General features: G+C 39.0%; 1 pseudogene; it reads left to right on the top strand.

The window, feature by feature from the left end:
• Positions 1 to 17,123, top strand: part of LOC110804233 (uncharacterized) — a 54,947-nt pseudogene extending 37,824 nt beyond the window's left edge.
• The last annotated feature ends 330 nt before the right edge of the window (positions 17,124 to 17,453 follow it).

Here is a 17,453-nt window from a genome sequence, read left to right as displayed (position 1 = left end):
TAGACGTACCTATCAACCAAGAATAGTTTCTAGACTATTAGCAAAAGGCTTTTGCTTACCTAAGATGTTTTAGGATTAAGTCGACAAACTGTGCTTAGTTCTTCAATGATTTTAGGATCTTGGAATCATTTTATTCACACCTGCCGGAACACATAACTTGAATAAAATGCTTAATGAACATTGAATTATGCATGTATGCTAGAATTTAAGTTTATTAAGAGAAACTGTGAATGGTTATTTATTTGTTTATTCTTTTCAATTGTAGTTTTAAATATGGCAAACAACAATTCATTCAACATTCGATCAATTCTCGAAAAGGAGAAGTTGAGCGGGAAAAACTTCCTTGACTGGCAAAGGAACTTGCAAATAGTTCTTATGCAGGAAGAAAAGGAGTATGTCCTAGAAGAGGCGATGCCCGAAGCCGCAGGCGACGGGGTCACTCAGGCAGCCCTCAATCGTTGGATTGATGCCAACAAGGATGTGAAATGTCTAATGCTCGCCACCATGAGTGCAGATCTGCAGAAAACCTTCATCAACTCAGATGCTTTCACAATCATCAGTGAGTTGAAGAACATGTTCCAAGATCTGGCTCGAGTCGAAAGATTCGAGACTCATAGGCAAATTCTTGAGACCAAGCTTAAGAAAGGCGAGCCCGTAAGTCCACATGTTCTCAAAATGATTGGACTCATTGAGAATATGAGTCGGCTGGATCAGCAATTTTCTCAGGAAATGGCTATAGACACCATCCTCCATTCTCTTCATAGTGGGTATGATCAGTTCAAACTGAACTACACTATGAATAGTCTGGACAAAACGCTCACTGAGCTTCACGGTATGCTGAAGACCGCTGAAAAGACGCTCAAAAGTGATAAGCAGGATGTGCTTATGGTGCGTGGGGGCAAGTTCAAGAAATCTGGAAAGAAGAGGAATGCTAAGAAAGGTGGCAACAAGGCCAGCCCAACTAAGAAAACTGGCGCCAAATCTGTAAAGAGGAAGGTTAGTCAACCCACTTCTGAATCCGAATGCTTCTACTGCAAGAAGAAGGGGCATTGGAAGAGAGATTGCTTGAAGCTAAAGGAAGATCAGAAGAACGGAACAGTCGTTCCATCTTCAGGTATTTTCGTTATAGACTGTATACTTGCTAATTCAACTTCTTGGGTATTAGATACAGGTTGTGGTTCACACTTATGTTCCAATCCACAGGGACTAAGAAGAAGTAGAAAGTTAAGCAAGGGTGAAGTCGACCTACGAGTGGGAAATGGAGCACGGATTGCTGCATTAGCTGTAGGAACTTATTATTTGTCGTTGCCCTCCGGGCTAGTTTTGGAACTGGAAGAGTGTTTCCATGTTCCAAGTCTTACTAAAAACATCATTTCTGTTTCTTGCTTAGATGCTAAGGGATTTTCCTTTTTAATAAAAGACAATAGTTGTTCGTTTTATTTTAAAGAGATGTTTTATGGATCTGCTAGATTAGTCAATGGACTTTATTTATTAGATCACGACAAACAAGTATATAACATAAATACCAAAAAGGCCAAAAAGGATGATTCAGATCTCACCTATCTGTGGCATTGTCGATTAGGCCATATAAACTTGAAACGCTTAGAAAGACTTCAAAAGGAAGGAATTCTAGAACCATTTGACTTAGAGGATTATGGTAAATGCGAATCATGTTTACTTGGCAAAATGACAAAGCAACCTTTCTCTAAAGTTGGAGAAAGAGCAAATGAACTATTGGGTTTAATCCATACAGATGTATGTGGACCAATGAGTACAAATGCTAGAGGTGGTTTCAGCTACTTTATCACTTTCACTGATGACTTCAGTAGATATGGTTATGTCTACCTAATGAAGCATAAGTCTGAATCCTTTGACAAATTCAAGGAATTTCAGAGTGAAGTAGAGAATCAATTGGGCAAGAAGATTAAGGCACTGCGGTCTGATAGAGGCGGTGAATATCTGAGCTATGAATTTGATGACCATCTGAAATACTGTGGAATTCTATCAGAATTGACTCCTCCTGGAACACCACAATGGAACGGTGTGTCGGAACGGAGGAACAGAACCTTGCTAGACATGGTCAGGTCAATGATGGGTCAGGCCAAACTTCCATTAGAATTTTGGGGACATGCACTAAATACAGCTGCACTCACTATAAATTGAGCTCCGTCTAAAGCTGTCGAAAAGACTCCATATGAATTATGGTTTGGAAAGCCTCCAAATGTGTCTTTTCTTAAGATTTGGGGATGTGAAGTATACGTCAAACGATTAATTTCAGACAAACTTCCTCCAAAATCTGACAAATGTATCCTTGTGGGCTATCCAAAGGAAACAAAGGGGTATTACTTCTACAATACATCTGAGAACAAGGTGTTTGTTGCTCGAGATGGTGTCTTTTTGGAGAAAGATCACATTTCCAAAATGACAAGTGGGAGAAAAGTAGACCTCGAAGAAATTCAAGTCGAACAACAAACTCTATAGAATGCTCAAGATGACATTCAGGATGAAACTCAGAGATCTTTAGAAGAATCTGGTGAGAATCATGGTCAATCTAGAAATTTTACCCCGCGTAGATCGCAAAGATATAGATCTCAACCGGAAAGGTACTTAGGTATTTTGACGAACGAGAGCTATGACGTTCTATTACTTGAAAGTGATGAACCTGCGACTTACAAACAAGCTATGACGAGCCCTAGCTCCAAGCAATGGCAAGAAGCCATGCAATCTGAATTAAACTCCATGTCTGAAAACCAAGTATGGGATTTGGTCGATTTGCCAGATGGCTACCAAGCCATTGGAAGCAAATGGGTTTTCAAACTGAAAAAGGACAAGGATGGGAAACTTGAAGTTTTCAAAGCTAGATTGGTTGCAAAAGGTAATAGGCAAGTCCACGGTGTGGATTACGATGAAACCTTTTCACCAGTTGCAATGCTAAAGTCTATTCGGATAACGTTAGCAATCGCTGCATAATACGATTACGAAATATGGCAGATGAATGTCAAAACTGCTTTCTTAAACGGCGTTTTAACAGAAACTGTGTTTATGACACAGCCTGAAGGTTTCGAGGATCCAAAGAATGCTAAAAAGGTATGCAAGCTAAAGAAGTCAATCTACGGATTGAAGCAGGCATCCAGGAGCTGGAATATACGTTTTGATGAAGCAGTCAGTGAGTTTGGTTTCATCAAGAACGCAGACGAATCTTGTGTATACAAGAAGGTCAGTGGGAGCAAAATTGCTTTCCTAGTATTATATGTCGACGACATATTACTTATCGGAAATGACATTCCTATGTTGAACTCTGTTAAGATTTGGCTTGGGAAATGTTTTTCGATGAAAGATCTAGGAGAAGCACAGTACATATTGGGCATCAAGATTTACAGAGATAGATCTAAAAAGATGATTGGACTTAGTCAAAGCACTTATATCAATAAGGTGCTTGATAGGTTCAAGATGGCAGACTCCAAGCGAGGCTACCTACCCATGTCTCATGGAATAACTCTAAGCAAGACTCAGTGCCCAAAAACACTTGATGAGCGTAGACGAATGAATGGGATTCCATATGCATCATTGATTGGTTCAATAATGTATGCTATGATATGTACACGCCCGGATTTTGCGTACGCACTCAGTGCTACGAGCAGATACCAGTCAGACCCAGGAGAGGCGCATTGGACTGCTGCCAAGAATATTCTGAAGTACCTGAAAAGGCACAAAGATGACTTCCTGGTCTATGGTTGAGATGATGAATTAATTGTTAAAGGCTATACAGACGCAAGTTTCCAAACCGACAAAGATGATTTCAGATCACGGTCTGGGTTTGTCTTCTGCCTCAACGGAGGTGCAGTAAGCTGGAAAAGTGCTAAGCAAAGCACCATTGCGGATTCTACAACTGAAGCGGAGTACATTGCTGCACATGAATCAGCAAAGGAAGCTATATGGCTAAGGAATTTCATAGGTGAACTTGGTGTAGTCCCCTCCATTAAAGGACCAATAGCCCTGTATTGTGATAATAACGGAGCTATTGCACAGGCAAAGGAGCCTAGAAACCACCAGAGAGTCAAGCATGTACTTCGTAGATTTCACCTTCTACGAGAGTTCGTTGAAAGAAAGGAAGTCGAAATAAGAAAAATTGGAACTGATGACAACATATCAGATCCATTGACTAAACCTCTGCCGCAGGCGAAGCACAACTCGCACACTGCAGCTATGGGAATCAAGCATATTGGAGAATGGCTTTGATATCCTTGTTTAATGTTTTAAAGTTTTAGAGTTTAAATCTTTGTAAAACATTATTGGTTAATCATTCACAATAAATGAAGAGAATTCATTTTTCCATTTAATTTGTGGTTTATTAAATGATGAGTCCCTTCAATTTGGCGATATATTCAAGATAGACTGTCAGGACCAGTCCTGTGACTAAGAAATGTCTATCAAGTGAACTTGAATGTCAAAGGTTGAAAATGGTCCCTAGTCGGAGTTTTCTATAAAATTGGACGCATAGAAAACGTTAGACGATTAGAATGCAAGATGACTAGTAGTTCTGTTTCTTGAACTATGTGGACATGGCAATGTCATAATCATTTGCATAGATACTTACTTTGGGAAGACTAGTATCGGACAAGACCTATGAAACTTTACTGTAAGAGATGAAAATCTGTCATAAGTAAATTTCATTAAAATTATTAGACACTAAATCCTCAATACCTGAGTGATTTGAGATTACTTGTTTGAGAACTTGTTGCTTTGACGTTGACCAACCGTCGCACCGTAAAAGGAGGCTATAAAGGCAACGCTCAGGTAATGACCTGTCAAACGAAGTCTAATCTCAAGATCGCAAGATTGGGATTGTCCTCCCATAAATCAGGATGAGATGCTTAAAAGTTGTACAAGGCCACTCGGAGAGCTAGAAACTGTGAAATGCATGGCCGTGCTCGGATGAATCATAGGCTATGATTATCTGTTTATTTGATCAGTTGAACTCTGAAACCGAGGAACACCTCTGGACATAATAAGGATGACAACTCTTACCTTATGTTCAAGAGCAAGCATCGAGCGACAAAGGAATTAGGAAATGCACACTTGTCCCTAAGGACAATTGGGAGACTGAAGGAAATAATGCCCTTGGTCCAAGTATGCATTCTATGTTAAGTCTAATAAGTGCGGTTCAGTATTAATTAACAAGTTAATAATTCAGTGAGATCAAGTGAGCTGAATGCCTAGCTAGAGGCCGCTTCAGTTCAAGTGGAATTAATGATATTAATCCACAGCTTACTCTTGACTGAACCCGTAGGGTCACACAAATAGTACGTAAACGGATCAAGTATTTAATGGCATTAAATACTCTATCTATGGATATTCGGAATCGACGGATCTTGGTTTCAGTGGGAGCTGAGATCGTCACAAGCAAGAAATGAATACTCCGAAAACGATGATATTGCCGGAAACGGAAATATGGGTCGTATCGGAAATATAAATATTATCCAAGTCGTAGATGTTGCCGAAAACGGAAACATGGTACATATCGGAAAATATTATCGGAAATGGAAATATTGCCGGAATCGGAAATATTTTCGGAAACGGAAATATTGTCAGAATCGGAAATATTATCGGAATCGGAAAATAATTCCGGAAACGGAAATATTAAATATTTGTTCGAAACGGAAATTGATTCCGGAATCGGAAATATTAAATATTGTTCGTATCGGAAATGAATTCCGGAACCGGGAATTTAATCGGAAGCTTATCGTACGAATAAGCATCGGACGAGGCCTGCCGGACGAGGGCCCAGCACGAAGCCAGGGCCATCGCCCAGCAAGCCAAGCGCGCCACACGAACAACCAAGGCCACGCCAGGCCCAGCGCAAGGCCAGGCCCAGCAGGCCATGGCAGCGCGCGCAGCGATGGGCTGCGAGCTGTGCTGCTGCTTGCGTGGGCTTGCAGCTCGCCTGGGCCGAGCGGCCGTGTGGGCTGTGCGCGGGCATGGCCTGCACGCTCGTGGGTCATGCTCGTGTAGAGTTTGTGTTCACATACGAAACCTAAATTGTGTAGGATTTGTTTGATGATTAAATTCCTAATCCTAAAAGGATAAAATTAATTAGTTAGAGTCCTACTAGGATTCTAGTTTAACTAATTAGTATCCTAATAGGATTCCAGTTCCTTTTCCATACCTCTATAAATAAGGGCCTAGGGTCATTATTTGCAGGAACGATTGAAGTATTCAAAGGGTAAATTTTTGAAATAAAATTAACCATACACTTGCAAACACTAGCCGAAATTCCTAGTAACCTTGAGGGCGATTCTAGTTGGTCTAACTTGAGGCGGATCCGGACGTACTGTGGACTATCTACGGAGGGACGACATTTGGAGTCCTAAAGATTTGTTCTTGTTCGGTTCGGGCGCAGCTAGGGAAGGCACGCTACAACATGTATGCATCAATTCTATGCTAAATGATTATGTGAATATAATATGCTTTCCTGGCTTTATGGTTTTTCCGCATGATTTATGAATTGTCATATGTATCATAACCTAACACATCCACGATCTCGCCTGAAGTTCCGACTAGTATTCCACCTTCTAATACATCAAAATCACAAAAACACCCTTCTACTTCCTCTGGTCATGTCCCACCTCGTATCTCGCCTGCTAGTCATATCTCACCTAATATGCCACCCAATATGCCACCTATTATCCCACCTTCTACTCATATTAAACCATCCTCAAGAGCTTCTCAGAACAATCAACAACAAAACAATAATGAAAAACCAAAAGAGAACTCAACAAAATCGAAGTCCCTAAGGGTGAAGTCATATCCGGATTGGCCTGTAGATATAGATTTTGATGACAAGGAGGAGGTTTTGACCATTGGTAAGTTAGTGCATATAGGATTGTTCAGTTGTAAAAAGTTGATGGCCAATATAAATCAACTAGAAAGCTACTGCATAAAGCAATCTTATGTTATGTTCTGTTCTGTTTTTCCCTTCTGTCCAAATTGTAGAGTTGCTGAATATATACGTCTTCTTGTTCTCGTAATCTTATGTATAAAGTATATATGTTCACTTATTCTTTTTTTATGCAGATGCGAAGCGTAATGTTAAACTGGTGAGTGGTTCTATTCAAACAATCGACGTCTGGAGTAACAACGGCGTCAAATACTATGTTGAATTCAATGATCTTTACCAACCGCTTAGGAAAGGTGGCCAAATGTTGGTCAGATTCATCGGTAGTATTGCAAAGGTAGAGGAATACTGTCCACTTGGAGAAGGGGAGTGGCCTGATATCGATGCAGATGTAAAAGCTAAGATGATAGAACAGATAAGAGTAAGTTCAAGTCTTTATTCCCGTTTCTAGAAGTTTATTTTATTTCGCCTCACGAGTGCATAGTACTTAGTATGTTTTATTCTTTTCGCTTCAGTCAGTTTTATAAATAATATACAATGAACTAGGAACAAAGCAATCTGATTTTAGTAAATATGATCTATATGAAATCCTTTTTGTCTTCAAAGCATGTCTTGTTTTCCTGATGTTAGTAAATGCTTTTCTTGAAGGATCGCTTTGTTATTCCTGATCATCCGGAATATAACAAACAAATCCTAAAGCGTGCCAATAAAAGTTGGAGGCAGTATAAACACTCTCTTAAGATGACTTACTACAAACCAGATGAGAAAACACTCGCTCAGATGTGCGATGCTGTGCCACGACATGGAATTAACAGTGCTCAATGGAGAAAGTTGGTTAAGTATTGGGCTTCGGATGAAGGGCAAGTAAGTACCATGTTCTTCATTGAACTTTGAGTAATGTTTTTTTTTTCACAAATGACAGTGTAGTAGTTCCCAAGTATAAGTGTTTAGTTCAAGCTCAATCACAGTTAACTCAAATTTTCAAGATTCAATTAATAAATGAAATCTTATATCTGATACTTAATCTGAAAAATCAATACCAATTAGATAACGTATATCACACACCGTAGTAAGATCTAGAACATAAATACAATTAGAGGAAGCACTAAGAAGCCATGACTGCACAGAACAGACTACACAGAACTGATCTGCACAGACTGCACAGAACGGCTGCACAGACATTTGGAAACGGGTTTGAGTTAGTTTGGTTTTATTGTAGTTCTGGTTTATAGGAGCATGGAGGGTAGTAATCGACACTCGTATGATTAGCTCTGTGTTGTTGTTTCTGTTTCAGTCTCAACAAGAATTAGATTGTGATTTTGGATTCTGAAATTTAAGCTGGTAGAGATACCAACATTTGACACTCATACACAGTAAGTCTTTCCTGTTTCAGTATAAAAAATAAAAAACAAAAAACGGGAGAAAAGTTAATGCAATGCAGACATTATGAATCAGAAGTTCATAAAGTAACCTCTGATGTAGGGGAATGGGATAGCTCCATGCATGTCAGAAGCTTAAAATACTGGCATGCCTGAAAAAGGATCTACTAATTCCTCTCCAGTAACGATTTGTCCCCAGCAATTCATCAGTTAACACAAAGATCTTTTGTCAAAAACTCATACTCACCAATCTTAAAAGGGGGGCTAGCATACTAAGAAGTAAGAACTACAAAGCATATAACTTCAGTTGATTTATTTTCTTTATTAAGCTGAGTGAAACCTACTTCCGGAATTTATAAAACATATTAGCACATAACAAAGATATGGATTGGCCTCAAGATTAGGATTGCACGGTTCATCTAGCTTAGGATTCTCTTTGAATAATCTGGAAAGTTGCTTAGTTGGGCTTGAACTATAAGTTTGTTTGACATGTTCATTGTTTCTTTTCGAATCAGATTATGTAGTAGATTATGGCTGATATGTGTAGCCGGCTAAAATGGCTGATATGTGTAGATTATGACTTGTACTATTATTCTGACAAGGTTAGAGAATTTGTTGGACTGCCGGTGTTGTTTAATTTTTTGTTAGGGTGTTTTTTTTTTTTTTTTTTAATTTTTTTTTGACAGTTGATACAAACAGAGTAAAAATATTACAGCCAATTCCTTCTAGCCTCACAGGCCAGGTCATGAGCTTTAGCTATCCTATTTCTATCACACCTAACTATCACAACATTATTCATACAACTTGCTGTCTTAAATATGTCACTACATATAGAAGCTACTTCAAAGGAGCAATTAGGATATTGGCGTAGTTCTGTAACCAGATTAACACTATCAGTACACATAGTCACAACCATAAAGCCTCTTCGTTTAGCTTCTATGATTCCTTGCAGCATTGCTAAAAACTCGAGCAGCTCCTTCTTCAACTACTCTCCCATCAGCAACTATATTCAAGCCTATTGCCGCTTCAATACTTGATTTCTTATTAATCTTCTTCCTTGATGCACACGATATTTTTGTAGAAACTACTCTAAGTTTAAAGATAATGCCAACTGATTTTTTTTGTTTCATCTTTGTTAATTTATTTACCAAAAAGACTTAACTATTTCTTAATATATCTCTTTGAATATGAGTGCAGAAACTTTCAGAATATGGAAAGGCTTCACGGGCCGCTCAAAATCAATTTCATAGATCTGGTTGTAACAGCTATGCGAATCAACAAGCTGATTATGTATGAATCATTACTTCTTTTATTTTATTAACGCTGGTTCAGATTTTCTTTAATACTTCTTACATTACTATTCATATATAGGAATACGAGCATGGAAAAAGAATGAGCTTATTAGCCCTTTGGATAAAGTCTCATTCCGGCAAGGACGGGACCATTCTTCCAGGCACAGCCACTGAAGATTTTGTGGTATGAGTTCAAATTTAATACATTTATTAAGCTACTTAATTTGATAAACCAGTATGGGATTGCTTCTTAATTTGTTTATGAAATTCATATTATATCCTAAATTGTTGTGTAGGATGATGCATAGGCTAAGATTGAAATGTTGAAGACTGTAGACCCTACCAAGCCAGAACAAGAACTTGAAAATGCAGCTTTTGAGGACACTATGCATGGTGGACAGATTCCCGTACGCCCTGTAGGGTACGGACTTGGAGTTCGAAAGAGCGGCGTTTACGGGGTGCATGGTGTGCTAAGGAAGCAAGGGTATGGGAAAGTTCGAGAGAGGACCGCGGTGATGGAAAGTGTGAAAGAAGACATGTCAGCTCTCAGCAAGAAAAATGAAACACTTGAGAAGGAAAATGGAAAGCTGCAAGCCCAAGTTAAAGAGAATAGTTTTCTGCTTAGAACTCTTATTGGACAATTTGCTCAACTTGTAGGTCAAGTTCGTACAGGAACTGCTTCAACAGAATCTCTACGTTTAGCACAAGAAGTCTTGTCCATGTCACACAATAGGGTAATTATTCTAATTTCTTATCATTTGAGCTCTTTTTGCATGTTGTTATATGTTGCTTGGCTAGACCGTTATTTGGATCCTCTGCAGCAGGTCCTTGGATTCGAAACATTCACAAACAATGACATTTCTCCAACTCTTTCTCACGATAATATGCAAGCCTAACTAAATTTCCTCTAACTTGCTATCGCCATAGGATTGACATTAGGAAATTTTGTCCATAGTTAATTAGTCTGTTTTGAATCAGTCTTGTATGATATACATTAGGGAAGTGTGGTTTTGCTAGTGAAGTCGGATGATATATGGGCATTCTTTCGAATGTTAAATTAGAGCTAGGGACTTGTTTTGATGTCATTAGTTGGTTAGTTCCCTTGCGGTTTGATTCTTCTTGTTATTTCTGACTTCTGAGTTTGATGAGTTTTGGCTTTGTTCTTGTTTCGCATTAAAACCCTATATTTACACTTATTTATAGGTGGTATGTGAGCTTGTTAGCATTTACGTGTTACTCTGTGGCTTTAAGAACTTGTCTTTCCTGTAACTTTATCATGAAACAGTTTTCAATTGGCTTGTAATCAGCTATTTAATGAGAAGGGAAAACTGTTTAAATCTGTGTGTACCTTTTGGCATTTGCGTGTGTATAACAATGTGTGAACTTGTAGTCTAGTGGTTAAATAAATAGCATCTTAAACATTACTGAAACTAAAGCGAAGGTGAAAGTGGTGGATCCATTTCCTGGTTCTAAGGAAAGGGTCATCACTATCTACTGTTATGTGAAGGATAAAATAGACGTTGAAGTTGACGGAGAGTATAAAAACAATGCGCCACTTTGCCCCGCTCAAGATGCTCTTCTTAGACTGCACGCTGCCATTGCAAATGCATTGGTTAGCTTGAATGACTCTGACAAGAGGCAAAAAGATAAAGAAGAATGCAACCTTCTTGTCCCAGCTAGTCAGTCTGCCAATGTAATTGGCAATGTACTTGTTGTTGATTATCTGTTGCTAGAAAGCCTTTAACATACAAAGGAGTGCCGTCATATTAGACAGGTGTTCTAATATGAAGATGAAAAGTGGACGAAACTGTCATCGTGTTGATTAAACTCCTTGACTTAAGTTGTTCTCTGTTATTTTTGGGGTTTGTTTTTTTTGGGGTCTGTTTATCATTCCATTTTCATGGATAACAGAAGTAGTAGAATACTGGAATGTTGCTGCCTGTTATACATATGCCTTGGTTCCTTCTTGAGACGGGTTTCAGATATATATATATATCTCTGTTATTTCTTGCAATTCGTAGAGTATTGAATGTTCCAGGCTGCTAGTACACAGATCGGCCTGACCCCACTCGTGGACACATGTATGAAAACTACTGAGGCACAACGAGCTGCTCACTTGTCAGCCAACTCATTTAGTCAATTTATTCAGTTCTGAAACTGCAACTTCTCTTTGTACTTGTTACATTTTGTTTTGCTTATATTATTCTACCTCTTTTCTTTACCTTGTGTAATTGTTACATTTTATTTGTACTTATTACATTTTGCTTTTTTCTTTGAAGGTCGTCCAACGTGATGAAGGTGCAACGAAAGAATGAAGCAGTCCGGGACACTCAAGCTTCATATTAGCTACTACAAACAATCATCTAGATCCTATTTATATAGTTTTTTTACTATGGAAATTAGTTTTCTAGGCTTTAGTTTCTTTTAAATTACTATGGTTTTGAGTTTTCTAGGCTTTAGTTTCATTTACCTACTACGAACCATATTCTATAATATGAATTTGTACCGCGCGTACTTATTATTAGAATCTAGTTAATTAGTAACATGTATGTACGTACCATGGATTTTAACTACGTACTTATTGGTGATTAATAAAATATTATTATTTGCCAAAATTTTTTATCGGTTATCAAAATTCACGTTTCATTAGTGTTTTAATTAATTTGAATATAATATATTATATATATGAATGAACTATTGCATTTTATACCTACAGGTGAAAAAAAATGTGGATGCCTTATTTGAATTTCCCGCCAAAATTCTTTGTGATGTCGCGGAAAAGCGTCGAGAACAGTGTGGACGGCAAATGATGTCTAGAATAAGGATCAAAAAGGCGTCGACAAACTTTTTGAATCCAGGTTTAATTAGATTTTTGTCGACGGCTTAGAACAAATTGAGGACTACAGAAGGCGTCGCCAATCTCGACGCCTCTCACATTTTCTGGACAGCGAATGACGTCGCCAATCTCGACGCCTCTCACATTTTCTGGACAACGAATGGCGTCGCCATTCTCGACACAGTCCTCAAACTGACGACGCAGGAAGCTGTAGAGATTCACGACGCCTTACTCATAACCTGGACAGCGGATGGCGTCGCAACCCTCGACGCCTTACGGCGTCGAGAATTCTCGACTAAAGATTCCTCGACGCTAACATCTGGCGTCGAGGCCATTTTTCTTGACGCCTTTTGGCGTCGTTAATAAGCCCAATTTGCGTCGCCAAAACACAGAAATTGTAGTAGTGGCCATAATTATCCCATTGCCACAACTCAATGCCATTGTTGTTTGAGTTGTAACCACAATCAACGTGCTCCTTTAGGACGCCTTACCACCTAAGTCAACTAAAATAGCACCTCGCTTTAGCGTAAACCTACTATCTTAGATCCCTAGATTTTTGTAAGTGTTGATTTGGAAGGAAATTTTTAAACTCAATATTACTTGGACCTAGTTGTTTCTATGCTGGTTCGATTATTAAGTGAACTTAAAACTAATCGATTCATAGGAAACAACCTGTTCATGCAAAGCATACATACATTCATACATTCACGCATAATATATATATTAAATTGCATAAATAATTGGTGATCTAGTATGGCCCAAAACTTCTTGTCTTGAAGCATCCAATTTTCATTACCTCCTTGTTAGCTTGGCATCGTCTTGAATCTTCGTTCAAATGCTAACTTAAAGTTCTAAACTTAGAAATACTTGAAATAATAAAATTACATCAAAATTTCCATGGTACGCAGACCATATTTAAAACTTTACATTCAAAGATAGAACGGTGCGCAGACCGTATTTAACTATCCTAAATTGGCCATACTAGTCACTTGGAGTACCTGCATTGCATAAAATATATATTCTACGTATTCACCCATTCGTATGCTAAAACGAATGGCCCATGTTTATATGCAAGTATTTAAATGAATTAATTAAAATTCACGTTCACATAAACACGTCCTAAAAGATTAATCAATTTCCAAATTATTAATCCTTAGACTTTATTCTAATTAAAACTGAGTTTAATTAAAAAAATGCAACCTACGAAATAATTAAAATAATTATTTCATTTTAATTTCATTTAGTGGCTCCCACTCAAACCAATAATAATTCCGGATAATTAATTATGAAATATTAAATTAAAACTCGCGGCCCGGCCCAAGCAAATAAAATATTAAATTAAATATTCCGTTAGCCCAAATTCATGCAAATATACGAAGCCCAACGAATTAAACGATTTAAAAAAAAAGTCCAATGCTTGATTGGGCTAGGCTTGCGCCCAGCCCCGCCTCGCGTGAGGCCCAAGAGCACACGAGAAAGAGCTCGCGCACCCCGCCCCATCGCTCGTGCGCGCGCGTCCCCGCAGTGATGCTGCCCTGCGCTGCGTGTTGTGCATCGTGAGTGCTCGACGTCGCAAGGCTTGCGCCTCGCTTCGCCGCAGCCCCGCAAGCTACCTCGCCTGCCCTTCCTCGCCCAGCGCGCACGAGGCACGCAGCATCGCTGCTGCTGCCCGTGTTGCATGGCTCGGTCGAGCACAATGGCCTCGTATGGCTCGACGAGCCATACTTCCATCATGCCCATGTTCGTGTTTTTGGTTCGTAAAATGGACCAACTTAATTAAAATTAAATTTAATTCAAGAATTGCATTAATTTTATTTATCAAAAAAAAAATTCGATTTAATTTTCGAAAAACAACGATTTTTAACGATTTAATAAACTTTAACGACAATCCAATATCGTAACATTAATAAATCAAGGGCTAAAAATATTCAAACTTTTAAGAACGATCGAATCAACTTTAAAGTTTGAACTTTTAATTAATAAAATCCGAAACTTTATATCGGTCATAAACAATTAAATTTCAGATTATTAATAATTTGGTTTAAGTGCGATTAAAATTAACGAAACCATTCAAAATTTTAATCCAATAATTTTTAAAATTAGCCACTGACCCATGAAATTATACCCCCTTCCCCAATTAACCGAATTATTAAACCAAAATTAATAAAAATTCAATTAGGGTTGTAAATTTTACGAATTGGGGAAAGGCAAAATTAGGGTTTATACTTATCGGAAAAATCTGAAAGTTTTATCATAGATCAAGCATGTACCCAGCAACATAGTGTTAAAATTTCAAGAAATTCCGAGTAGTTTAGGTCGACCTTTTAATTGAATTACTGTCCGACACTTTTAATTTTTAATGAAAAATTAACAAAAACGCCCAAAAACCGATACTTCGAGGCCTGTTTTCGCAATTCTATTTTCATGAGTTGATCTTAGAAAATCGTTTTCCATCAGATTAGGGTTTTAAAAATCGAAAAAGCGATGATTTTTGATTTCGGAACTGATTATACGCAATTCATCCAATAATTCGTAAAAAATTCCGAAAATCAACAAAAAATCCAAAATTTCGACAGATGCAAAAACAATAATAATCATGCTAATTCATGCTTTGAATACATAAGGCTCATGATACCACTGTAGGGGAATACAGTTAAACATAATAACATGTGCGGAACAATCCCCAAAGCCAGGAAACATGTATAAAGCACAGATTAAGCAAACTTACATTCGAAGCGTGTTTTCCACAATAATCTGTCAACGAACACGAACAAAGAACTCCACTTGTCGTTCCTCTACTTGGTTCACCGACACGTCAGATCCGTCTTGATAATCGTAACTTAGACAATTGATCAAGATACTTTGCTTTCGGGAAGAACTCACTTTGGAGGCACAGAGAGAATTAGGGTTCTCTGTGTCTCTAGGGTTTGAGTAATATGAATTGTGTGTGTGTTGGGAACTAGGTTGTAAGGTTATATCATTAACCTTACTAACCGACCAAGCAAGAAGCAAGGCCGGCTAGCAAGCCGTGCGAGCCAAGCAACGGACACACGCCCGCGTGCCCAGCGACACACTGCAGGCCGAAGCCCACAGCGCGCGCGCCGAGCAGCTGGGCCGTGGGCCTTGCTCGCTCGTCGCTGTTGTGCGCTACTGCTTGCTGTTGCGTGCTCACGCCCAATGGGCTTGCCTCGCTTGCCTTGGCTCGCGATCTTGCTGGCTCGTCGGGCCTTGCACGCTTACGTGCTTGGCTCGACGGGCCGGCAACTCCGATGCCCTTCGTATTCGCGATTTAATATATTTCCGATATATTATTTATCGTTTCGTATACGATGAATCACCGTCGTACGATACGATTTATTCGTGTCGCCCAGCTTACGAATATTCGCGATACGATATACGATTCCGAGAAAGGTCGTATCGTATATTACGTTTCCAACTAATTCCCGAAAAGCCATTAAATGAATTTCCGATTCATTTAATCCGGTGATCTATTAGGTGTCATTGGTGTGACCTTGTAGGTTCAGTCAAGAGTAAGTTGTGAGTTCAATATCCATTAGAACTCACTGATCGAAAGCATTGCTCCAGCTAGCTGTTCCGATCACTTGATCTCACTGAATTAATTGTTCGCAATTAATTTGAACCTTGGTATTAGACTAAATGCACCTTGGGTGAAGGACATATTTCCTTCAGTTGGCGTATGTGTATAGATTATAGAATGTTGAATACGGCCACCTTGAAGGATCACTTTCCCCTCCCCTTTATTGACCAGATGCTAGAAAGATTAGCAAAACACAACTTTTTTCTGTTATTTGGATGGATATTCAGGTTTCTTTTAGATTCCCATTCACCCAGACGACCAGGAGAAGACGACGTTCACTTGTCCTTATCGAACTTTTGCATACCGCAGAATGCCGTTTGGTTTGTGCAACGCCCCTGCTACATTTCAAAGGTGTATGATGGCCATTTTTTCTGACTTCATCGAGGACATCATGGAGATATTTATGGATGATTTTAGTGTTTATGGTTCTGACTTTGATGTATGTTTGCATAAGTTTTCTAAAGTGCTTAAACGTTATTCTGAAGTGAATTTGGTATTGAACTGGGAAAAGTGCCACTTTATGGTCAATGAAGGAGTGGTACTTGGTCATCTTATTTCTGAGCGTGGCATCTAAGTTGACCGAGCAAAAATTGAGATGATTGAGAAACTTCCCCCTCCCGTGAATGTCAAGGGAGTGAGGAGTTTTCTCGGTCATGCGGGTTTCTATCGGCGTTTCATAAAAGATTTTTCTAAAATTGCGAAACCCCTCACTCAATTATTGCTCAAGGATGCCACATTTGAGTTCACTGATGCTTGTTTGGAGTCTTTTGACAGGATTAAGAAAGCATTGATAACTGCTCCAATCATTCAGCCTCCGGATTGGGATTTGCTGTTCGAAATTATGTGTGATGCGAGTGATTATGCTGTTGGAGCAGTGCTTGGCCAAAGAAAGAACAAGGTGTTGCATGCCATCTATTATGCAAGCAAAACCTTGGATGGAGCTCAGATGAATTATGCTACTACTGAGAAAGAGCTCCTTGCGGTTGTTTATGCTCTTGACAAATTTCGGACGTATCTTGTTTGTTCGAAAGTCATTATACACACTGATCATGCCGCTTTGAAGTATTTGTTGGCCAAGAAAGAGGCCAAACCGAGACTTATTCGATGGATTCTTCTTCTTTAGGAGTTTGATTTGGAGATTCGGTATAAGAAGGGTGCTGAGAATGTTGTTGCAGATCATCTCTCTCGGTTGAAATTTCAATCTAGCACAGACGGGCCTATCAATGATTCGTTTCCTGACGATCATCTATTCTCTGTTTCTACTCAATCCCCATGGTACACGGACTTTGCAAACTATTGTGTTGGTGGCTCCCATCCTCCGGAGTTAACATATCAACAACGTAAGACATTCTACCATGATGCTAAGCGGTATTTTTGGGATGATCCACATTTGTATCAGAAGTGTGCCGATGGTATGTTTCGTAGGTGTGTAGCGGATTGGGATACCCACGGG

Source organism: Spinacia oleracea, chromosome 6, assembly GCF_020520425.1.
Source record: "Spinacia oleracea cultivar Varoflay chromosome 6, BTI_SOV_V1, whole genome shotgun sequence".
In the NCBI taxonomy this organism is placed as follows: domain Eukaryota; kingdom Viridiplantae; phylum Streptophyta; class Magnoliopsida; order Caryophyllales; family Amaranthaceae; genus Spinacia; species Spinacia oleracea.
Note: the sequence above shows the minus strand (reverse complement) of the source record. Positions and strands in the feature narration are given on the sequence as shown.